At 37.4% G+C, this 26,298-nt stretch overlaps 1 long non-coding RNA gene across 1 annotated transcript in view; it reads right to left on the bottom strand.

Moving 5' to 3' along the window:
* The window catches only part of LOC140683654 (uncharacterized), an 84,558-nt gene that overhangs the window by 45,862 nt on the left and 12,398 nt on the right, over window positions 1-26,298 (bottom strand). The window contains exon 2 of the long non-coding RNA XR_012054870.1: window positions 19,464-19,581. This is a non-coding gene — a long non-coding RNA (uncharacterized lncRNA). The remainder of the gene's footprint in view (window positions 1-19,463; window positions 19,582-26,298) is intronic.

Below are 26,298 nucleotides of genomic sequence, written 5' to 3'. Positions count from 1 at the left end.
ATTATAGTCGCAGTAATGCTAAAAGAGTTCACCATGATTAATGTTATTAAAGTTTGTGCCAAGCCAAATAATGCTTTTTCTCCTTTCATAGGAAAAAAAGTTTCCACTTACAGTGTAGTAAGATGAAACATTTTACTTTTGCTGTGTAGGTACATTAATATCTGTACTTGAATGAATCAGATGCAAGGGCACACCTAGAATTTTCTAAAGATGACTTTTCCCTGTAGGACACCATCTCTGACCCTCCACTTTCTTCTGCCTTAACTTCTATTTTTAAAAAAAAAATCTCTCCTAATTTCTGATCTATTGCAAAGGTTCAGTAGTTTTCTTTCCAACATTAACCACCTAAAATATCCTTTCTTACATTCACCTTGCCTTTCCCCACTGTGAATCTCCCTGTGGTTAAGAAATGAGCACTTCTAGCAAATTTTTTGAGCATGTTCTGAACCTTCATTTTGCCAGACCTGTCAGCTCATGGAACACCATCACCAGTTCTTTCTTGCTTTTTTTCTGCTCTCTCCTGTTTCTTCTCCTTTCTCTACTCTTGTTTTTTGTTGTTTTTTTGATATTTAATTATTTATTGTCTCCCATTCCTCTCTCTTGCCCATTTTCATGTCCCTAAGGAAACAAATTCTAGCAGCACCACTATTCTATTGTTTCACAGATCTGCACTTCGATTCCAAATTTTTTAGATGAATTTAAATATCACTCTGAGTTTTCATTCTCTGCTCCACTTTTTCTCCCCATCTTCAAGATTACACCCAAATAATATGCCTAAAATATAAAGTACAGCCTTTGCAGTCCATATATGAAGGTAAGACTTATGTCTTAAATGTGATGACATCTTTTATTCTGATTCAGCACAACTTGTTATATTCAGAATAATGCAGCTCTTGGTTCACCACTTTATTTCTAATATTTGTCTTTTTGCATCTTTCCATTTGCTGTTCCATAAAACAGCTCAAGAAACTAGTTCCTTGTTTGCTAATTCATTCTACCACTTCCAAGTGTTAAGAGACTAGACTTGTCTTCAGTTCCTAAATCGCACATTTTATTTCCGGCTCAGTTTTTACACTGATATTATTATGAATATTTCCTCAAAACTTAAACATCTCCCTTCAAATCCACCTTTTAAACTTTTGTATATGAAGATATGTAACAACAGAATGACCATAGTTGACACAAGAGCACTCTCTATCTACTGACAGTAGTGTATTGTAATTTCCCTACAGAGTTTTATGTGTGTGCTCACTGCTAGCTCACAGTTGGTGCCTTCTTAAGCTCTCTCTATTAGAAAGCCTCTTGTTCTATTTGTCAACCTTCTGGAAGAAAAATCATAAATCATAACCGAGCTCATAGCTAATATAAAAGCACAAGCAGCATTTCTGAGGGCTTTTTTAATATATATTTCATATTTCTGTAATGCAATGAAAAGATAGACGGCTCAGTGACTTTGAGTGAGTTCACCTCACCTAACTTCAGCTACATCTGTGGTAGATTTCTTTTATAGTCAGTAGGGAAAATAAGTACTTCTAGAATGTGATTCACTTCCTCTTAATGTCAGAACTTGGTATATAGCAAGAATGAAATCCTACTCTGCTAATGTTTCATTGGAGTCTGGCCATCAGCATCAGTAGGGCCAGAATTTATCCCCAAACATGCAAAGACTTTTTTCAGAGATATATTCAAATCAACTTTCCAAACTCAATAAAGTACACCAAAATCTTAAGGAAAACCCAGCAGAAGATCCAAAATCAATATGACTTTTTCAATATTATAACTTCTAAAGTAGAGAACTTATAAATTTCCACTTAGAACGTGACATGAATTAAGAGTGACATGTTGAATAAATAACTAAGTTACAATTACATTTTTTAATCAGAGACAGAATTTTGGATCATCTCTATGGAAAAAATGAATACCAGTGAGCAACAAAGGCACCACCTCAAAATAAAAATTAATGCTCATTATCAGTCTTAATCAAATTAATTAATTAGAATATATATTAGAAACAGAATGACTAAAACTAACTAACATTTTCTGAATTTAAAAAAAATCTCACTTTCCCAATGTCTAATAACTCAGTCTAAGTCATCTTTTTATCTATTTTTAATAATTAGTATTAGTGAAGAAAAAAATTCTTATGAGAAAAGCTAAAGGCTATAAAAGGCCTCAAGATGCAGATAATGTTTTTATCCCATGCCAGTTTCTTTCTCAGAAAACGATTAAGGAGAATTAGCAAAACATTATGTGGAATTGTATTATTAAAATTGCAGTCATAATTACAATTATCATACTGTCACAGTATCTCTGGACTGCTTTCTGTGAAACTCCACTTCAAATATAAAAGACCCTTCCAAATAAACTGCTATGAGCATGGTGTGCATCCACTCCACTCCCCAGGCCACACTGTGATCTGAGAAATGCTTCCTAGTCCTTGGCCTTGATGAGCAGCAGCTGGGCTGAGCTCCTCTTGAGCTTATCAGAAGTACTGTCTGCTCCCAGGAACTTGTGCTGTCTAACGAGCTCCTGTGTTTTAGCAAACAGCATGGAAAACTTATTTTTTATGCCTGAATAGCAATCCAAGTACCATATTATTTTCATTATTAAACTTTCAGAGACAGTTACCAGCCTGAATTGTGGCCAGGATGGAAAATTTCCGTGACTAAAGCCAACTCTCTTGTGACCCTATAAACACCAGCCCAAAGTGGGACCCTTGGAGCTCTCCTGGACCGCAGCGCGCTGTGGCCAACATCTCCCTGTCGGGGCCAGAGACCTCTCAGGTTTGCTGTACTCAGAGGATCACCAAATGACAACAGATCCTGGGCTGATACCCCCACTCCTCAAGGCTCAGCACTTTGCTCCTTGAGAAGATGCAAAGGCATCCAAATTTCACTGAATTCAAGGGGAATTCATCACATGTGTACAGTCTCTTTATGTCTGTGTGCATGCAAGCGTGAATATGCTATAGCAAATGTACTTAGGAATATTGTTCTCATAGATTCTTAAGAAGTTTAACTTTGTAGGAAGTCAGGCCTGTAAGTAAATTACTGTTGTGATAAAGTACATTCTACATTAATCCTTTGCTAAATCATTTAACTTAAGCTATCAGTTAAGTGCTGTTAAGTGTATTTGGGCCTTTAAGCGTAAACTCTTGGTCAATTTAGGCTCAGTTTAGCACGGGGATGTACTCTGAACCTTGTGACTCAACAGGACAACCTTCTTATCTTTACCTTTTCCTATCCATTTCTGTACCACTCAACCCTTCCCCTGCCCCTCCCTCTCCTACCCCACTCCTCTCCTCTGCCCAGCTTCCACCTAGATAGTTTTGAGGTTATTTTGGTTTCGATTGATTTATTTTGGATTTTTGTTGGCTTTTTCTCTGTGTACTTTAGAAATCTAGTAAGCAGTACAGTGAATTTTAACAAAAAACTTTTTTCTGGTTTTGTTTTTATATTAAACCCGGTTTTGCTGATACTTTTGCATGTGATTCCTTAAACAATCTTAAAACATTCATTTGCAACAACAAGGAGGAAAACTTGAAATGTGATGCGTGAGGATAATTTTTTTTTCATAGTTATCAAAGTTATACATGCTTTACTTCCTACTTAAATGTGATGTGTGAGGATAAATTTTTTTTTCATAGTTATCAAAGTTACATATGCTTTACTTCCCACTTAAACCTTATGCTTCTCAGGACAGGATCACAGCACTGCTTATGAAAATAGGTGACAGATTGTACTAGGTTTGTCTGGGATAAGTTTGTTCACAGTAGCTGATACGAGGTTGTGCTTTGGATTTGTGCTGGAAACAATATTGAAAACCCAGGGATGCTTTAGTTATTTCTGAGCAGAGCTGCTCAGCAATTAGTTATTGCTCTTGCACAGAGCCAAGGCCTTTTCTGTTTCTCATCCCACCTCACCAGGAAGGAGGCTGTGGTGCACAAGGAGTTGGGAGGGGACACAGTGAGGACATTTGACCCTAGCTGATATCCCATACCATATGGCAACATGCTCAGCACAGAGAGCTGGGAGAAAAGGCTGAAAACAGGGACACTTCAATGTATAGCATTAGCGTTCCCAAGGTATGGTTAGGATTAGAGTTAGGGTTACATGTGATGGAGGCCTGTTTTCCTGCCTGCTGATAGGAAGTAGTGAATTAACTTCTTTTTTTTCTTGCCTTGCATGCACAGCTTTCACTTTACCCATTAAATAGCTTTTTATCACCCCATGAGTTGTCTTACCTTTACTCTTCTGATTCCTTCCCCCCACCCCATTGAGTAGAACAAGTATATGTGACAGTGAGCTCCCTGCCAGGGATAAACCACAACACATGTTAAGATATAGATGTGGCATGAGTTACTTATGTTGCAGGAATAATATTCAGTAATATTCATTTCTAACCATCTCTGTTTTTCTGCTTTACGTGGTTTAGACTAATAGGATAAAACATACAGGAAACCCATGGAGGAGTAAAGAATCTCTGATTGAATGCTTGTGTAATAGGTATGGTATATTTGTCTAAGAAATCAGGAAAAGCCATGAAGACTAAACCACTAAGATACTTATAAAAAAAGATGAATACCAGTAATCAGTTTAAAACATCTTACTTCAAAGTACCACCCTATTTCAGAAACATTAGAAGGAGTAAGGAAATATGCCTACAGTGTTGGAAATTTGCTAAACAAAAGAGATATTCATTAAAAAAAACACCAAACATAAAATATATTGAATCCTATTGACAAAGGGGGATGGGGAAATATTCAACAACTGGCAAAAGTATAAAAACAAACTCAAATGAAAACCAGAAGTTCCACAGCAATCTTGTGGAAAAAAGGATGGGACCACAAGTCAGCTGCATACTGATTCAACTCACAGGCTATCAGTTGGCAATGAGTGATATATGAAATCCCAGAGAATGCCAAAATCCAAACCAGCATAATATTTAAACTGTAAAGGGGCCCTGCTGAAGCATTCCAGAGTTTTCCTTATTTTTTAAATTATAGGTTGGCCTCTTAGGCGTGCTTTGGCCAAGCTCTCAAAAGAAGGTATTTAAGCGTTTTTTTTTTTTATTTGGAATCATTATTTACTTAAAGCTCATACTTCTCTCTTCAAAGCCTAAGCAGGGTCTGAATCATCAATGCACAAGAGCAGCAGAGAGCAGACAGGTCATGCACACTGTAACCATCCAGATATCTTGATCCATGCTGTTTATGCAGAAGAATTATGAATCTGAGCTGGACTGCGAATTTAACCAGGTTTCCAAATGCTTTTCGTTGTTGAAGTGGCACAAAGAAGAAAAACTGTTCCAGGGAGTCTGGCCCTGAGAGTGCAGATTCAAAAGACATTGACTAAGACATGTACACACTGGTTAAGCTTGGAGGAAGAAAACTGTTATAGTATTTGGATTAAAAATCAGCTGAAGGAAAAAGCCTTTCCCTTTTTTTCATCTAATGCATGACTAGAAAAGTTCTCAAAGACTAGAAAATTCTGTTTAAGCAACTGAGCTTTTATTGTCATGACTATGTTTTTAATGTCATTCAATTATGTTGAGGAACAGAAGGATCAAAATTTGGAGACGTGGTAAATTGTGCAGTATTTGTAATCTCACCATACCTCAAAATTCTGGAAATAGCAGGACACATTTTGTACTCTCAAGACTTATAGTCAAATTTCTAGACTTCCCAGGCTAGCTAAGTATGTTATTATTATGGACAAGCCCAAAATAATAATCCTCAATTCTGGACAACTGCAAACCACAGATTAAAATCACTATCCATGGTCTGTACTTCTGTGCTTTTGTAGTTTGGATTAATTATCTGAATCAAACATCCAAGGCATCAACAACGGGGAAAAATCAATCAGAAACATATGCCATTTTAATGTTCTTCTTTCAGCTGTTAAGGGGAATAGAGAGATGGTTTATTGAATAAATCCATAAAGACTTGTGATCCACCCCAAGAAAAGCCAGTAGAAGGAAAAGTATGAAAATAACAGTAAAAGGTGTCCTTCCTATCCTCATACACAGGATAATATTAAGACAGTGTTGCATTTAAGCAGTGGAAATAACTACCTGTCCCTTCTGTCTCTGTCTGGGGTTCTGGCACAGTTCTATCCCATTTTTCTTTCAAATAAAACTAAATTATTTAATCTAGAACCTCAAAATTTACCTGCTAAAGTCATGGAATGTGAAACAAAGGGGTTGCCATATAGAAATATTTTACTGAAAATTTGGGAAGAAGGATGTATTTCATTCCAGAAATTAAAATACAAAATTTGAGGCAGAGGCCTAAGAAATTGTAGATGATAATATATGTATGTATATGGATTATACACTTTTTTTACATAAAATTGAAATCTGAAATCTAATCCAGCAACAATTTCCACTGCAGTCTGTAGGTCCCTATCTCCTAGACAGACAGCTTCTAATTTTGGTACCTCATGTAAGTGTCTAAAGATAAGTCACATCGATCCTTCGGATATAGCCTCCCATTAAGCCTGTGCCACATTGGGACAGTGGGAAGATTTAGGTCCAGCAAGCTTGGACCCAACTGTCTCAATGCCTAGGATGCCTGGGGCTACAAAGCTGGGACACTACAAAGTGTTTTAACCCAGGACAGTCCCCACAAAATCTTGGATATCTGCAGGCAAAAGTAACTTGGAAATAGACCAGTCAGGTTTCTGAGACAAGCCAGCTGGAAGCTGGTTGACATTCCTACATGTCCATCCAACATGAAAGCCTACTTTGCTGGAAAATGCCTGACCTATTCTGTGCAATGCTGCTACACTAAGCTTACAACTACTGAAGAGTTTTGGACTACTACAGAATCAATGAATTTTTAAGAGCTGCTTGTACAGAAGAAAAACAGAAAAAAACCCAAACCCAACAAACAACATTTGGCTTCTTTGAATCCCTCAAACTTGAATGTTGATTTCAGTTTAACAGGTCTTATCCATTGCAAGATGAGGAATTTATATGCCATTCCATGTACTGCTGAGTGCTCACTAGAAATAACAAGACAGTTGGGAAATGGGGAAAATGTTTGTAAGACAGACACTTTCTTTTAAATTACAGCATCATAAAGTCTCTCAAACTGTTACAGAAGATATAGAAGCAGCATGCATAAACCTTAGATAATTTTCACAAACCTACTGAAAAGGGATGAGAAGCCAGTCAAAATGCTACATTTCTTGTTCAGAACTTTGGTTATATTCTCTTCTAAGTACTTTGTGAGTTTTTGTTGTGCCTCTGTATTTCCATTTTTTCTTTCCCATTATTTCTAAAGATATTTACCGCAGAGTAGGGTCAGAGGCTAACGTAAAATCGAGCTTACAGCCTGACTTTACAAAAAGAGGTATTTCTAAAACTAAAACTGAGTAGTGGATTTAAAGCTGTTATAACAACTTTGACTATTTTTAGATCTTATATCATTTTATGTCCACAAGGATATACCTACAATTATTTTGCTGAGTGGACACAGTATTCTTAGTGTGACTGGTACAGATTTCTATAATCTTTAATCTTTACCTAGTGATGAGCTCCATGTAAGCTAGTTGCAAGAGAATTAAACAAAGGTTAATATTAGGAACAGACTTGGAGTTTCTTCAGAGAGTGGTGATGCTGAATAACTGGACTGAACTGCAGGTTCAACCACAGGCTGCTTTCTAAACCTCTCTTCTATCTCTGTAAAAAGAGGGGTAATATTGCCTTTTTAGCATCTTTGTTCTCTTTGGGCAGAGACCTATCTTTTTCATGTGTGCTTGCATGGTGTCCCTCACAACAGTAGGTGGTTAGTAACTAATTAGCAGACAAAAATACCTCTATATGTTTGCTAAGTGAACAAGGTGCTTTCACCCGAAGCAAAACATTTTGTAGTAACTTAATGTTTTATGCTATTATTAACACACCTCAGGGTCAGAACCCATTTTCTGGAGAGATATAGAACAGAAACCGTATACGACAATAATCTGGAATGAAGATCTATCACATCTAATTGATTCAAAAAATGGATCATACAATTCACCATGACTTATTTCAGGAACTTAACTGAGCTTCCCTAATTAATAGCTTAGATATACTGTATACTGTGCAAAAAAAGACAAAAGCCTTTTGGACTGTTTTAAGCTCTTTTTGATGGTTTTTCTCTGTTTTGTTTTGTTTTGTTTTTCCATTTGAAATAAGGCATTAATCCTGAATCTTTTACATCATCAAGATATGGTCCAACCATAATTGTTCCTTGTGGGTCCTTTCCAACTCAGTATATTCCATGATTTTGTAATATTTCTTTTGTGAGAAGTTCACTAGTTATTATGACCATTTAAAAAAGTTTAATTTGCAATCCAGTAAAGAAAAAGCAAAGACAATGTTGACATTTCAGATATTTACAAAGAATATAAAAAAAAAATCTTCACCTTACAAGGAAGTAATAAACCAATCTTTAGGAAAGTCAGCTCTATGTTTTTGATCTGATCTTTCCAGATAACTAAAAAGAATATATAAAGTTAAATAACACTCTCTGCCCAGAATATTATCTTTCTAAAAATAATGTTTCAGTTTCATCCAGAAACTCTAAAATAGGACTTGTCTGATATCATTGGGAAACGACTCCTGCCATAGAAGTCACATATCATTTTCCAAGTAGAAAAGCATGCTGCCAAAATGGTGTAGCAAACTCATTGCCATAAAGTAAAAATTCACTGGGTTCTTAATCAAATGCTGAAATTAAATTTAGCCACAACAATTTACCTACAAGACATTTACAAATGTCAGTAAATATTACAACTGCTTCATTATTTATTCTGCTTTTAAAAAGCATAAGGCAATGTAAAGTTATAGTAGTTTTTGTTCTCCGTCACAAAGCTGAGAACAGGGAGGGCATTATTCACTTGAGAATTAGGAGAGTTATTTTTTTGCATGTCAAACACAGTAGACAGCACAGTTATTGTACAGAATTTCATTAGCACTGTACTTCTTTTAGAAGCGTATATAGACATGAAGGGTGACAGATCCTTTAAACCATTTTGATACTCTAAAATCTAGGGCAGTGATGCATTTATGTATATATGTGTATAGTTTGCATACATATATTATGAAGGAAAATGGCAAGGCTGACATTCAGAGAGATCTAGCCAGGTTGGAGGAGTGGGCCACCAGAAGTCTTGTGAAATTCAGCGAGGACAAACGCAAAGTCCTGGATTTGGGAAGGAAGAAACCTTGGCAGAAATACAAGTCAGGGCTGCCTGGCAGGGATGTATCTTGTCAAGGAGCAGTATGGCCCAGCAGCTACCCCAGGGCCAGGGAGCTGGAGCTGACAGAGGTCCAGCACTGACTGTGCCCTCTCCCATGAGGAAAAGACCCATGGAACTGGTAATGGGGTCCACTGACAGACTCTGACAGACCAAGTGATGAACAGGACCCAGGGCAGATCTGGGGCTCCAGCCAGGCAGCAAAAGAGCAGAAGAAGGGTTGGAGTCTGGCACTGCTGTGGTCTCACTACAGGAACTGATGGAGCCTGGCTAGGCTGAAATCAGGTCTTGCACATGAAGAGTGGCTGGGGGTCCCAGAGGAAGTTGGGTGGGGCAGGTAAACTCTTGATGTATTCAAGGCCTTGAAACATCTGTGCTTACAGAATCTGGGCGTGCTGGGGAGCACAAGGAGGACATTGGCAGCAGTGTACCCCAGCAGCAAGGCTCCCAGGCTCTGTGAGTAGAAGCACAGCCCGGAGCAAAGGGTTATCCTGCTCTGATCAGTACTTATTACATCACATCTAAACACTGCATGTAGTTTAGGGCCCTGAATAAAAGGAAGGTATTGAAAAACTGGAGTGAGTTCAGTGAACCCAAACAATCTGGCCAGGGCTGGAGCATTGACCCTGTGAGTGAGGCTGAGAGTACTGGGTTTGTGCATTTTGGACCCTTGAAAAGACACAGCTTCAGGGTGCCAACAGCACTCCCTGGTACCTACTGGGAGGCCACCAAGAAGTCCTGGGTTGCATGGTGGAAAACTAAAACCAGCAAGCCCAAATTGCAATAAAGGAGATTCAGTATGGATATAAGAAAAATGTTTCATTACAAGGAGAGTCAAGCAGCCAAGTAGGTTTTCTGGAAAGTTTTGGAAGTTCTAAAGACTTGAGTAAGTAAAGCCTTGTGCCACCTGGCCTGGTCTCATAGCTTACTCTACTTTGAACAGCAAAAATCCCTTCCAACTGAATTATCATATGATTCTATGAAAATAAAGAGCAAGAGGTACTGATTATGCAGGCACCAAGAGGTTTTCATGTACCCATGAAATCCTGAATGAAATCAAACTGAGGTACTTGCTGGAACAAGACAAAATATTTGTAGGATGGTGGACACAGTTCCACGTATTCAGAATTTTGTATTTGAAATATTGAAGTTTTGTCAATCTCACTCTAGAGATGGATAATATAAAACTGCAGTTCATCATATTATTGCTGCTTATCCTTCCTGTGTGCTCTCCTAAATCACTCATTACCAAAATGCTGGCTGACTAAGTTTAATTTAGAAAACGAAAGTCACAGCAGACATCCCCCTCAGCTTCTGCATTAATTTTTGCTTCGATATACTGCAGGCTGAGAAATAAAATCAAGTCCATTCACTTATCCTTTTACCCTCAAGCTGGAGGTAGCAGGTGTTAGACACATCAAGAGCAGTAGTCATTTCTCAGACACAAGGAGAAGAATTTGACATTGAGCTTGGTTCTGATTCAATTGTCCATAGTAATGCAAATTTATGTTAGTCCCACAACCGTTTACCTCAGAGAAGTATAAAATCTTAGAAATGCTGTGCAATAAACACACATCAAAAGCACTTTTAGGATTGCATTAGTGTGCATACTGACTATAATTACAATAATTAGAATATAGAAATTACAGGAGGAAGACTCAAAGAGCACATGAAAGCTTCCTTGTAAACATATCATTAAAATATTCAGTCAAAAGTTGGACTGGAAGATCTGGCATGGCCAAAACATTATTTATTTTTTGTTTTAGATGTTTATGTTTCATTATTGACTGTTTGTATTCTCTGACTTGAGCCAAATTTCACAGAAAGAATAGTTTTAGTCTGACTACCTATGTAAGCTCCTCGTCTCACCAATAAATAGATATAGATACCCCTGGAGAAAGATCAGTTTCACCTGTTGGTAAGCCTGTCTCAGGAATGGATAATCAGTCTTCTGAAGGCTCCTGTCCTTATCTCCATTGCTAAAGAACAAAGTCCAGGAGACTGTCTTAGAGCAGATGCACAGCTTTTAGATGAATTCTCCTCTTCTTCACTTCCAGATATTGATTCTACAATGTGTTGAAGTAACCTACTTTTCAACTGTTTCTTGGACACTTAAAGATACTTAAAGATACATTTCAGTCTTTTCTCTTGTATTTCTCTCCTTCCAATTTTGATGTTAAATTACACTTTCATCCTAATTTAAAAAACAAATATCTGTAGCTGGATTCTTCCCTATTTTGCATTTCATTGGTTTAACTTGTAACAATTGCTTTTGGTTATTTTTTCTGAATTGCTATTCCGTTTTTCCCTATCTGGTATTTAAACTATTTGCTTATTACATGGCACATTTTCAAATGTCTGTATATAATTCTGCATTTTCAATATGTGAATACATATAATGAAGTAGACTATTAGATTTCTATAGTAATCACTTACTTTTTTTATCTGCATATTATGAGGACAATAATGAAAGCACCTTTCGGAACTTTTAGGTGATTTCTGTCACTTGAGTGGCTAGTTCTGAGGTGTTGGACCTGCACTGTGGTGTCGAAGAAATGCACTTCTACAGTGATTCTTGAGATGAGAAGTCTTGAGAGATGATGTGCTCCTCTTCCAGGGGAAACAAGGAAAATACCAAAAATTATAACATGCACACTTTAAGACAAAGGCTGAGTTTAAAAAATGCACATGAATAATAAACCAGAAGAGAATACCTCTTTTTGCAACCTTTTTAACAGAGTGGTTTGGTAGATATCAGTTGCTGGAAGGACAGTTTGGACATATTTATGTCTGCACCATCTGCTGTCCTATGCCTGTAACCCTCCAAAGCAAACCTGCTGCTTGACATGAGATTCAATATGGTCATAACCTATACCTAATTACTGGTGACTGACATCTGATATTTCACCTCAGTGCTGTGATGTATGTGGCCTGGTGGTGAAGGGAATAATACCAACAATAATAGCAGGGATAATTAATCAGTAAATATGATTCACAATTTTATCCTCTAGAAAGCTCAGACTTACTCTAAGGCCCCATAATGTGATATTTGGGATTATAGAAGCATAGAATATAGGATCAGTAAGATCACTCAATATTATCTCACGTCCATACCCTGTGGATATTTTATGCTGTTTGTCATTTGCAGCATTTAGATTCTCCTTAGTATTCTTCAAAAAGACCTCAAACTGTCCAGCACAGTACGCACTGCTCACTCAGCTGTAAAATGATCAGCCTGCCTTGGAATTCATCTGCTGCTCCTTGCCATCCGACCCAACAACCTTTCCAGCTGGAACAGCTTACTATGACCATGGAAAACCAAGTGTCCATTCCCTCAACACCAGATGTCAGTCATCCTCTAAAATCCATCTAGCCTAAAGGGGAGGTACATTGAATTCCCCAGTGCCCCACAGGACAAATTGCAAAGTGCCAAATGGCAAAGCCTTCCACAAACTCAGCCTGAAATCAGGCCTCCTGGACCCTTGCAAAAGACAGAAGCAGAATGAGATCTGCTCAGCCATATTTTCTGTCTGCATCACACATCATTTTCATCTACAGTGAAAACTTCAGCTGAATCCCATTAGGAAGAGAACTGGTGCGAGAGACATTTCTAATTTATAACATGTCTAATTTCTTTCAATTTGACAACAATATGGCTATAATTTTAGCTGAGACATGTCAGACAATTACTGAATATGTGCAAATTTTTAAAAAAGACAACAAAAATGACGTGGCAAATTGCAGGCTTTTCTTTAAAAAGTATAACAGACTCTTGTGGAGACAATGCAGTCTTTCAACATAATGCTTTAAAAAAATCCCTGTAAGGCAAGGATTGCCAGCTTGATTTTCCAATATTTGTGATATTTATTCCATCAAAATGAAACTAATATTGACTCACTTGTATTTATATTGCATTTTGCTTCCTGTATGAACATTTGCTTGAATTAATCTGAATATTCCACAATTTAAATTTCAGTACATGAACTGAATTAACCTCATTAATGAGAATTTTGCCTATGGCACCCCTTTTATAAATGCTTTTCCCATTGAGAATCTTGCTGGGAAGACAGCTTGATTGGGAATATATTGACATTCTACTTGTTACTGCAAGTCTGCATTTTGGTTTAGATATTTTACTATCTGATGGCTAAATTGCCCTGTAAATGTAGGACACAAAATATTTGATTAAGAAATACTTGAGGGCACTGAACTCAATGCAGTCATTTTGCTATGATCAAAGCAGTAAATGCTATCCACTGCTGTTTTCTCAAAAGCTCCTTATTCTGTCTATTGTAGGGGAAAGTCACTATGGAAAACACTACTAACAGTTAGACATGAAATACTTGATAAAGTTCACACATGACCTGCTCTAAGTACCATTTTGATCCATATGATTTCAATATCTTTAACTGGATTAGGACACTTACCTATTCAAAATTACTCCTGGGTTCTAATATCATTATTTATTTTTTTATTTATAGAGATAACTTAATAGGATTTATTTTGCTTACCTATAAACAGAAACTGTATAACTGTATGACTACATAACTGTATAACTGTATCCAGTTACACATAAACAGCCTTGGTACAGAAACTCACTTTCACAAGAAAACAACTGTTCTAATAGTCTTCCCACTCCTGTTAACATCTTGGTAGTACAAACAGAGAGAAAAACTGAAACCAGACATGACATTTTTGGGGTGACAAATTTCTGTAATTTTATAGAGTGGTTTGTTTTCCTCTCTGATGCTTTACTACAAGATGCCGAGGGTTCAGCCAACAGGCATATCTATTCTCAAGTGGAAGGAATCAATTAATAGTCATTAGTCCCCTTGCTAATATTACGATGGCAGCGATAGCGTGTAAAATTGTTACCCAGGAAAATGGATGCAGAAAGGACAGTTTTCTGGAGTTATACACTAAAATCCACAATTTGGCATGGTAAAAAAACAACTTGTAGCATTGGAAACCAGCTGCACAATATTTTGCTCACATTCAGCTCAGGTTGTTGTTTTCTGACAGCTATTATCACCCAGCAGCTGTTTGATAGCTGATGTGAAGTGAGCAGGCAGGCTCTGTCCAAGATTCACCATTGACTTCAATGGCAGCAGAATAATCTCCAAATGCTACTATGATTTAAAACAGCAAAACCAAATAATCAATATTTACCCTTTTAAAAGTCCCTGAAGAAAAGCTGATAAGACTGATGATTATTTCACCTAAGCTGCCTTTCAATATCATCATAGTAAGGTTGCAGTGTGAATACGTGAATACTTCCACGTTGTGCTCTGCTAGTAAACTTTCCATCTCTGAGAAATGTTGCAGGGATGACTCTTTTAATATATATGAAAAACCATATCATGGCAGGCACTTTATAACTAGCGCTGAATCTTAGTCATGTTCCTACAGTGGTGATTTAAGACAGATTCCATGAGGACAGGACAGACCCCTTAGGTACAAACAATGAAAGGGGCACAGAACACCGCTAGGATGGAAAGATACTGGATTTAATTAAAAGGTAAAAATGGAAACATTTTCACACAATTAATATAGAACTAAGTAAACTCCTATAAAATGGAGCAACTTCCTTGGGTTCTTTGGTGGGACACAATTAATTTAGCTCATCTTGCCGTCTGGTATGGTCTCATTGATTCAAATTCAAATAGCAAAGTTTGCATGCTGCAGTACTGGAACATGTTACAAAGCCATCACCTCCACTCCACAGGGAAAAAGGATATGCAGACTTCTAGTCCAGAATGTACTTAGCTAGTATTTCAAGTATTAATGTACTTAGCTAGTATAACCACAAGTATTTCTACATAAAGTTTGAACTGTATCCTAGAAGAGATGACCCGTTTTAGTAAAATTATTTATAATACAATTTTTTGGGTTGTGACAACACTTGTCCTTTGAATAATGCTATCAGGGAACACAGACCAGGTAGAGTATAAATAGGCTAGTTCTTTCATAATTCCTTGTTGGTCTTAATTTTTAGAACTTAAGATTCAAACAGTTGTATCCACTTAGACCAGATTAAAATCTCCTTTAGGGCCTAAGTTGCGTATTAACTATTTTTATACTAGAAAATCTCTGTAACCCCCATATCATAATTTTGAATATATTTCAAAAAGAGAATGCTACTAGTCTGACTACCATATCACAGGACCAAGGGTTGGAAGAGATAGATTTAGTACCACTGAAGGAAAAATATTTTGTCTATGCCCCGTCTTCCATAAGTGCATAGTGAAGGTGTTTTCAGGGCAATCTTCACTCCTGTTTACCACCCATTGCTATCAGATATATCAGCATAGCAAAGCTAATCTGAAGTCTCAACACTGCAGTCTCATCACATCAGCGATACAGCTCAGTTGCCTTTAAGTTTTTGCCAATTCCAAAATCTCCACATGTGACCGTGAAATGTGTTTTACGAGTGCTTTAAGATCTCCAGTTGTAAAGTTCAAAGAAAGATTGAGGTGGCATTATCGCATCCTTTCTGTCAAGCTACCTGTAAGTCTTAATTCCAAAGTTCTTTATCAGTCTGCTCACTCTCCTCTCTCTAATAAACTTCAACCTGATAACATTATTAAGGAAATATTTCAAATCAGCTTTCATTAGACATTGTTAACTGTATCATGAAAGCAATAATAACCTGATCTATAACCTTGTGCCTTCTACAGCTGGAGAAACACTGTGCAGGAAAGATGCAGAGCTGTGGAGCTCAGATAATGAGAGGATACACCATTCTCACACTGAATTGTTTTGTTTTTCATTACTTTAAAAGTGCTTTCTGGGAACAGGAGGCTTTGTGCAGTGCTTGTGCCATATGCTGGATGCTATTGAGAAAACTGAGAAAAGCTGAGAGAAAAACTTAGTGCTTCTTTTAAGTTTCCCCCAATAGGGTGCAACAGTGCACACTCACCCTCAGCAAGCTGAGGCCCAAAGGCTATTCCCAGGTATATTCTCTCATCAGATTAAACTGTAGACCTGTTGATCTCTGGCATGAGGGACAGCATAGCATCTCAGAGAAACAGAATTGTAGCCCTGTAGGAGCAAAGCTGAGTATTCTCCTTATAACCAAACCTGACCTGCTGCTGTAATTTTTAGTTTGCGCATATTATTATGTATTCATTATTCCCCCTTCTTCATCATTTCACATAATGCACAGGGTTAGGCTTCTTTGTACCACCTTGTTTTTGCACTTGATCAAAGTAACCTTATTACTTTTTTTGCATATTATGAACATTTTCTAATTATTATTATGCTAAATTCCCACTGCTAAACCAACCCTAGACTGCTTATTTTCTGACAAACATATTTGAAGCTTTATTTAATATCTTCAACTTATTTGGAACACCTGTTGTAAATTTTTTAAGGCTATTTTTGGAATATTTCACCATCTTCATAAAATTAGGCAGTTTACATATCCAGAAGCTGGTCAAACAATTGATTTCTCTGGTATCTTGTTAGAAATAATGAGAGAAAAAGTGAGAGTGAAATTTTCTTCTGAGATGACAGAAGGAGAGTAAAATCTCCACTCCAGAAAGTGTGGATGAGCTCATACTTCAGTCTACCTGAAGTGATTAGTTCTCTGAAAGTGCCTCTTCTCCAACTGCCAGTGAGCCAAGGCCCATCAGTCTCCTCCTTTAGCTGCTTCAGTTGAGATCTTAAAGTTGGATGTGATGAGTTCAAGTCTTAGGGACCAAAATGCCATATGTCTTTGAAAGATTATTTTCACAGGAAAACATCGAACAAAACATCTGAAAAATATACTAAGGTGAAATTTGGCAGTGCATTTACTACTCTTTGCTATCTCTCTGCATGACTACATCTCTGTAAAGTCAAGATGTATAACTCCACTTTCAAAGTGTAACAAATGTATTTGCTTTTACTGTACATGAAGAGCACTCAGGAGGGATGGTGTAGGGGAATAGCTAACCCCAGCTTGCCATGAAGTAACATCCTTCTAAATAGAAGCAGCAAAATTATGGAACTGTTCTATAGAAATCAAGTTGCAGAGACATTCAGCAATATAAAGGCTAAATGTAAACTCCAAAGTTTTTTGTGAAGCTGGATCTTGACCTCAAGATTTAGATGTGATCACAGTAAGCAATAATGCCAGCAATAAAGACTGAAGAACTGCAGGGGGAGAAACGGAGGCGCGTTTAGGTTTTATAAGTTATGTTTTAACAAACTTGCTAGGATATGAGTATTCCAGCCACAACCTCAGGGCTGTAGACTGAATTTACATACCCTGTCAGGGCCAGCGGGTCTCATCCCCAGCCATGCAAGCTGGGAAGTTTGTGGACAGGTTGGTGGATAGCTTTCTCCTGGATTATGTGTCTTGTCTGTCATTTTATGGCACAGCTCGCTCTTGCATAGGGTTAGAAGACAGCTGGAGGCAGCTGGACACAACTTCAACATAGAACATATATCTTTCATATATACAGATATATTTCATACATATATCACCTATGCAAGATCAACCTGAAGAAAAGGCAATGGCCTTCCTACGAGTATCCACAAAAGAGTGATTAGGTCTTGACAAAACACTCTTCCCATACTCCTTTTATACTAGTTTCATGTGTTTAATAAAAAAAAAAAAAAAAAAAGAAACATTCCAGTAGATTTGCAATTAAACAGAAATGTCCTGTGCTAGTGGTGCAAATCCTGGTGGGTTACAATGAACTGAGCATGCTGTTCTTTTCCTGGACACTTACCGACCTAAGGGTTGCTTACAAAGTGTATCTTCACAGTCTACTACATTTATGGAGCTTTACTCTCGATTCTACTGATAACAATGAGAAAAAATGAATTCTTGAGTTACCAAGTCCAGTTTTCCTGGAGTGGGAAAATAAGATGCATTATCTGATTTACTTTTTGACTCCTTCCTTCACCTCAAATTTCACTGTCTTCAACATTAATAACACTTACATGACATCCCACTAACACAGCTAATGAATAGAATGACAGAATTAGTGGGAATTTCAACTATTTATTTTCTTGGTATTTCCATCTGGTGTTGAAGATTATCACTCCTCCTATGCTAGAATATTAAAACTGCTATTTAAAAGTAACAGGATCTGTTTGTCACATGCTTAGCTCTGTGGAAGTTATCTGCAATGGCAAAAAAAGGGTCTGTCTGGTACTAAATCAAGACAATCATGTTTTGAATTCACTTTTAGCACAGGTGAAAGTGCAAACCTCTGCAAAATCATATACCACACTCTCATGCAGCTGACACACCTTTTCAGTTGGGAAAGTACTGTTGGTCTGCAAAGGTCATGTTTACAGTTCAGTTACAGGGAAAATTATAGACATGCACGTCTGTACCAGATAATTTTGGGGGAGAGAACTGCTCTTTTTATGCTCTCAGCATCTTTAATAAACACCACCCAATACTGGGTAAGAGGATGTGGTTTCTATCAGAAACCTTTAGAAGATAATCAACAAGAGTAGAAAAACACACCTACGCAGCCACAGGTGCTTTCAGATCCTCCAATCAATGGTGAATGAGTAGCCCAAATGTATTAATGTTCTCACTTTTCCATTATTCTATGAATTAAGTTTAAACAGATAGTTTAGGTGTTAATTTTGGGGTTTTTCAAGTGAGAGAATGCACAATGATGAAGATATTTGTAATACAAAAGCTAGAGTAGAAGATGTTTACTTCTTACATCCCGGCTATCACCTGCCTTAAATTAATTCTCTTGGATAAAAATACAATACTCCATGGTTTGGTGATAAGTTGACACTTTATGTAGCTCCATGTTGGTATTGCTCCAAACTAAAGATATGTATGTATGGGATCTCCTGAAGACCATCTAAATGTATTCTAGACTTCTTATTTTTATCTGAGAATTTCTAATATCAATAAACATGTCTTAATTATTATAGCCTTTATTTCTAGATGGTAAATTTGAGATGGTGATATTCAGAGGAAGTCCCTGCCTTCTATTTTGTGGAAAATCACCTTGATATATTATGTCTCACTGATCATCCAACTATGACTTTATTTTTCCCAAACTATGCTCCTAAAATCGGCTTCTTTCTGAAATGCTGCTCGCTTCAGAAAGTTCACTGGATACATTAACCCATCTAGGCTTCTTCACACTCTCCTACGAATTCAATGACTTACTGAAGTGCCTGTACCCCCTCAGTTGGTCAAAAGCACAGCTGCTTGGCATTGATCAAGTGGAATGATGAACAATGGTGCCAGACCTGGATCAAGTGAAGGAAGGTTTAAGTAGTATTGTCAAAGTGGTACATCCATATCTCCACACAGTGCTGTCTTCTTGAGGATCACAGCAGTACAGGCAGGGTTTCCCAGCAGAGTAAACTGGGGGAGAGAAAAAGGAGAGTCAAGATCCTTAGTAGGAAGCAGAGGGGAAATTCCTTGGGCCAGCCATACAGACACAAAGTGCTGGAGAAGATGTAGGGAAATAGTACAACAGGGCAGGGGAACCTGCGCTGAAGGTGAATGTGAGGCTGTAGAGAAGCTTCAGGGGACAGGTCTGTGAGTCAGTGCCCAAACTGCAGTTTCAAGATTCAAATCTCCCTTCTGTGCCTTGGCTTTTACCACTGTAAGTGGTTTCTGTAGAGGGTGAAGGAAAATGGCAGACACAAGTATGTGCATCTGCGTAAAACCCTGTTCTGTTCAAACTGAGGCAGTTATGACAGGGATGTTAATGGGTTCGAGTTTTCTCCCTTGATGCTGCAGTGTTTCTAGCTTGTGGATGCTACAGAAGGCAGGATGTGTGGACCAGAGGAAGTCCAAGAGACACAAATTGTTGAAAACTGAGTGAGTGGTTAGAGAAGAGGCAAAGTTGTTCTGGTTCTTACATTTCATTTTAAGCATTCACTTTTGAAGACTGCAGGCTGGACTAGAAGGACTCAATGTGACCAAGTATAAATATGTTTCATGTTGTATTCAGTAATGCTCTAAACCAGCAAAAATTATTTATCTTAATACTAGACAATGTCACCTTGAGAAAAGCTCTATTGTGCCAGCAAATTGACTTTCTATTATCAGGTTTTATCCTTTTTTAATTGCAGTTGCACATACTGTGTTTCTTCCTGATCAGTATAAAACCTATGCTTTGCAAGATAAGTGCTCTTCCACAATAGTACAAATAATGTTTTCTTTTCCATCTCAGCTGTTGCTCTGATGCTGCATAACAAAAAGAATGCAAGAAAAAAAAAGGGAATTAGAGCTAGGTATCATGATGGCTTTTCAAGCAGAAATGCTTTCATTTCTATAACATGTATCAAGCCATCTTAGTGCAAGTGGTGTACTAGCCAATTCCCATTCATTTGTTTCTAAAAGAGGAACATGTTGTTTGGCTTTGTTCAGGGTAGATGAGAGCGAACTTTGATTTTAATAATTTTTTAGCAACTCCACGGCTAAAATAACTACAAACCTTTCATACACTAAAAAAAACCCCATGCACAGGGCTGCAAAAATCTGTCAGTGCATTTGCAGGAGGAACAAACAGCATCTAATGTAAGTATAATGGAATTTGGAGTGACACCCAGGCTGTGAGCAGCCTTATGTTGTCATGCCTGGTGTGCAGAATATCAAAAACTCTCTTAAGAACTCAAGCTTGCTTTTCATCAGGATGTTTCTCTTTCTGTTCTTCTGTGAGCACTGTATGACCAACGAACACTAAAAAGGACATTTGTCCTGCATATGCACTCTGTGAGACCCCAAGCTTCTAATACAGCTCTCATCTTACTACATTTATTTTGCAGGCAAATCAGCTAATAGTTACAACAAATCCTAATATCTTACTTAGGCAATAAGAAATTTCTCGTCATGAAACTATAATAAATTGGTATTACTTATGAAAGACACCTCTTTGCTTCAGATATAGATAAAGCTGATGGGTGAACAATATCATCAAATCCTGGGGAAAAAAAGGATTTCCTGACTAAGGGGTTTTTGCAAGATCAAACTACAGACTGGATAATATTAAATTCAAATTTATGTGAAACTGATAGTTTATATATTTTAACATACAGTCAGGTGCAAATGTGGCTCTCTTGACTGAATTAGTTTTTGTATTGGTAATTTTGTTGGAGCTGAATGTTGAAATGCATGAAATGTGCCTGCTTTTGAAAGTCTCATGCATTTCAGGGATTGTGTTTTCTGATTCACTCTTCTGTCTGGTTCCCAGCCCAGTCAGGGCGTGGGGGCATGGGGGTGGTATTTGACCTCAAAAATTGATAGATCTGGGCACAGAGAGTAACTTTGTTCCTCTAGCTCCTGAATTTTCTGAGGATATCTTGATTTTAATTTAAAAATTGTAACTTCAGTGCATTTTCAAACCAAGAGACATGCTAGGTTATTTATTTGGGAGGATTAACACTTGAGCAGGCCATAATTACCTAAATAAAGCCAGGGGAGAGAAATTAATGTCCCTCAGAAGTGCAGGAAATCAACCTGCCAAAGCAGCCATGTTTTAAAGAGTCAGGTAAAATGACACTAAAAAGTTTCACTATTTTTTTTCCAGATGAATGACTTCATCCTAAATGTGCAAAGGAAAGGTGGGAAAATATAATTTAGAGTGTGTCCATGAACACCACCTTGAATTTAGGATTTGGCTGCCAGAGTTCAGTAACCAATTAGGGAAGATGAATCGAAGCATCGACATAGTAACAAGTACACAGGGACAAAGATGAAATAAAAGAGTGGAAGTTGGCTACATTTTGTAGTGGAGGCTATAAAAGCCTACAGCATGATCTGAAAAGGAGTTGGATCTGCCAACCTTGCTGTTTTTCACTGAGCTTCATCTTTTTACTGTTCTGTTTCTCATTGACACATTAGCTGCTGCACCAATACATCACATGCACATGGCTAAGTCAATCCTGAATTAGATGAGCCATGGAAAACCATAGAACCTGCCAACAGAGAAGAGATTTAGCCAAATATTTCTAAGTAAAGCTTGAGTATGCTCAAACTGCCAAAGAGCAGCATTTGCAAAGACAGCGGGGAGGTAGACGGACCCACTCTGCACTGATCTAATCAACTGATCTTAAACCTTTGCTTGTCTGACACTTCTTGTTCATAATAGCACAGAAGGAAGATTGTACAGGAGTGAGTTGTATTGAAAAATCTTGTTCTTTAGTGATTGGAAGTAACTAAAATGAAAGCTAGAAGGCCTTTGAGGCAGGTTTTGCATTTCAGATGGCTACACTAGTGCCATGTCAGATCTGAGCAAATAAATGCTCTTCTAAATAAAACAGAAAAAGTAATTCTTTTTTCTCTCTTCATGTCCTGCATAAGTGCTCCACCCATTTTTACTGCCAGCATACAGTAAACATGATATGACATGTAACTTTTCTGATCAACCACAAAGAAGTTTTCCAGGATGTATGGAGCCAGCTAGTAAGCACAATTTATAAAACAATGAATGACTAACCCCTGTAACCATTTTAATGACCCTAAAATAAAGTGCTTAGAGCAACATCTGTCTCAGCAGCTGGGTTCTCTGCATGAGTGGGCAGAGCGACACATTGGGACAAATTCTGTTCTCCCTTTTGACAGAAACAATTGCAGCAGATCATTTTTATCGTAATCAATTTAGGTACAGTTTCTTGGAAACCATCTGTGTAGTGTTCATAGATTGTGCTTAAGAATTTAAATGTGTGTATTTTTGGTTGCTTGATGTAGCATCTGCTAATGACCACATAAGTTCCAGTTTTTATGCATAAAGCTGTTTCCTTGTAAAGGGATTAGTAGAATGACTACTTGATTTTATCCTTTTAACTACCCAAAATAAGCTGTCGCAGCTTGAATGACATCCGCCGCAGAGTGTAAGTTAGAGAATTAATTGCATTTTTGAGCTGGAGTTGAAGACATAAGGATAACAAAGCATTAGAAAAACATATTATTACATTTCTCTCTCAAGTTAGTAATTTAAAATTAATACAGATTTTGTGTGAGCATTTTAAACTAAAGAGGGAAAAATGGGATTTTAGATCAAATATACTTTTTCAATCCTTCCCTGGTTTTCCTGTCATTCTTTATAAGCTTTTTCAAAAAATAAAAAAAATTAGTAAAATTTTAAACAAGTATAACAATAAAGAGCAAAAACATGTTTTATTTTCTATTTATTTGAGAATTGTCTGAAAATGTAATGATTTTTAAATGCTGGCAATATACTAAAAAAGCATTCTTTTTGAAAAGAATAAAAACATTAAAAAAATTCAAAAAAATAATAATGAAACTCAACTCTGATTTTTTCCTAGTGTCACATAGATTTAATATCTTATTAAGTTACAATAATGAGGGCATTTAGGATTCCATGTAAGTGTACCACACAAAATTCATATACCTGACCTCCACTCTGCTAATGGGTGCAGAGGTGGTTCCTGTAACTGTGCATAAGAGACTGAGTTTCACAGAATGCTTGCTCAAAGGAGAATATAAAAGAAAATCTCAGATGAAATCATTTTTAAAAACCGTAAAAAAAAATCAACAAAAAAACCACCAAATATAAAAAATCAAATACAAACACTTTAAAAGACAAATATCAACAATTTTATTTTTTAGAAGGATTTTGGTGATGGAATGTGCTTACCTCAGGCATCACACTGAGGCTTTGGGATGCATTTTCTCAAAATAGAGGTACAGGGCCACTTTCAAAAATAATTAGAAGAAAAACACCTCTTCCCTCAAGGACTGGGGAAAACTATTTGTAATAGTTCTATAGACATTTCCAACTGCTAGGCAGCCATGTGAGTGCACAGCACCAGGGCTGCTATATATGTGTGTGTTTATGAGACATACATCAGTGAGTGCTTTTACACTCACAGTCCAAAACAAGGATAAGCTACCAGTTAATCTTCCCTGTTACAAGGGAAGGCCATCTCTGAGACAAATCTATGTTTTTCAAGGAAAGATGTTCATTTCTGTTTATGGGAATTCATTGAATTCAATTCAGTTACAAACAACAGGGGAAAGGATGCACAGCATTGTTACAGTCTCAAAACTAGCTAAGAGTCAGAAAGGAGAGGCATAATAAAAAAAGCATTAGTAACAGAAAGTACTAAAGTATAAAAATCAAATAGTATAAAAATATAAAAATGCAAGGATAATTTGATGTATTTATGTATTTGTTTTGGTTTAGGACAAATTTGGGAGAAAACCTCCAAAGGGGTTTTTCTAGAAATCAAATTCAAGTGGCTGCTCCCCAAACTTGTTTGCTAAAAGATTTATTTAGAGAAAAGTGGAAAAAACTGTTTATTTATTAGGCAAAGTATTCACTAGCAGAAAAAAAAAAAATGAACAATATTAAACAATAAAACCTCTTGCTGCTCTGAAGATATGACCAATGCAGAACGTTCCCTTCATGGGTTGCAGTTCTGCTCACACAGTCCCTCCGGCGCGGGAAATGCTGCAGCTCGGGCCAGCCCTGGGTGGGCCACAGGTGCAAGTTCCTGGAGCTCTTCTGGGTTTTTATCCCAGTGCAGTTTCAAAAAGTTCTAAGAAAAAGAAAAAACTGCACTCTAGGGAACTTTTCTGCCTCAGCTAGCTAAAAACTAAAAGGAAAGGAGAGCTCTGTCCCGCTGTCAGTCCATCTGCAGACAGCCCAGTCCAGGAGCAGGAATGTGGAGGAGCGAGTGCAGTTTCTGAAAACAAACTACACCCTTCTTCTCTCCCCCCTTCACTCTCACAACCAGTCTTAAAGGTAGGTGCAGAACTTAATATCCAGCATAAACAGGACAGACCATTGGGGATCCAAGCATCATAAAGTCACTCCAGGACAATCTATTAATTATCCAGAAATGGAGTCAAGCAGCAAGATAGTAACATTTGCAGATAACATGAATTTATTTAGATTTTGTTCAAATCCAGGGGGACAGTGAAGAATTTAATAAAGGATAAACTCCCCTAAAATAATACAGTGGAAGATTAGCACACTTGATTAAATTTGAGGGCAGCCAATTGAAAATGTATAAAAGGAAGAAAAACCAACAATGTGCAATTAAACTTCATAAATCACTGACAACAGATAATATTTAGACCAGGACTTTCTAGCAAAAGTCAGTAAGGAACTGAACATTTATATGAATACTGAGAATACGCAGAGTTATTATAGCAAATGCTAAAAATAGGTGATGGGAAGGAATGTAAACCTCATATTTAGGAATTTAAGCCATCTTTCAACCATTAAGAATGAAGATAAGAGAATTTCATAAGTGTGTGAATGACCTTCTGCCCACTGTGGGACTTGTGCTGTCCTCTGGATGTAGGACCACGGAGAGCAGGGACAGCGTGAGCACTGCCACAAGTCTAGCTTGGAAATCTTTATATTGCTCTAAATCACTATTATCAATGCTGCATTGTATCCCAAAACAAACCTTCTTCCCTGGGATTTGGAGATATTAAATCTGCACTGTAGGAATTCTTAGACAAACTCGATTTGCAATAAGTCTGCAGAAAGGTTCTCAAATTACAGACTGATCATGGTTTATGTCCATACTGTGTATCTCACCAGAGAACTGGAGCGGTGAGTCCCAGATGAATCCTGTACTTCACTGGATTTTTGTGTCATCAAGACCCACATCAAACAAGCAAACACAGCCCAGAATGAGTTCAGAAAGGCTCTGTGGATTAATCCACTTCTGCAGCCCAACACACCAGTTCAGAAGAAACATCTTGCTAATTAGGAGTGTCTTTGGTAACAGAACAGCCATGTAGTCTGAGATACTAATGAGCCCATCTTCTGAAGTTTCATTGCTTAAATGAGTACCGCAACTATGTAAATCTAAAGGGTCTTACAATTTTATTCCCTTTTGGATTAGTTTTTATTTTCAACACAAAAAGAGAATACAGATATAATGTTGACACTTAGCAGAAGATGAGTTTGATGATATGGGCAAACTGTGCTCCTGAGAAGAAGCTCATAAAATCCATCTAATCTGTGGGAATTACCTGTGTACAAGATTACAATTACCCATGCCCTTCAGTAAAGCTGGATAAGCTCTTTTACTTTTGCTCTGCTGCAATATTTTGCACCAAAGCACTCAATGAAACAACAAGCATGGAAGA

The sequence above is a fragment of the Taeniopygia guttata genome, chromosome 3, assembly GCF_048771995.1.
Source record: "Taeniopygia guttata chromosome 3, bTaeGut7.mat, whole genome shotgun sequence".
NCBI classification, from domain to species: Eukaryota; Metazoa; Chordata; class Aves; order Passeriformes; family Estrildidae; genus Taeniopygia; species Taeniopygia guttata.
The sequence above is the reverse complement of the archived record's forward strand: the minus strand, read 5'-3'. Positions and strand labels throughout refer to the sequence as shown.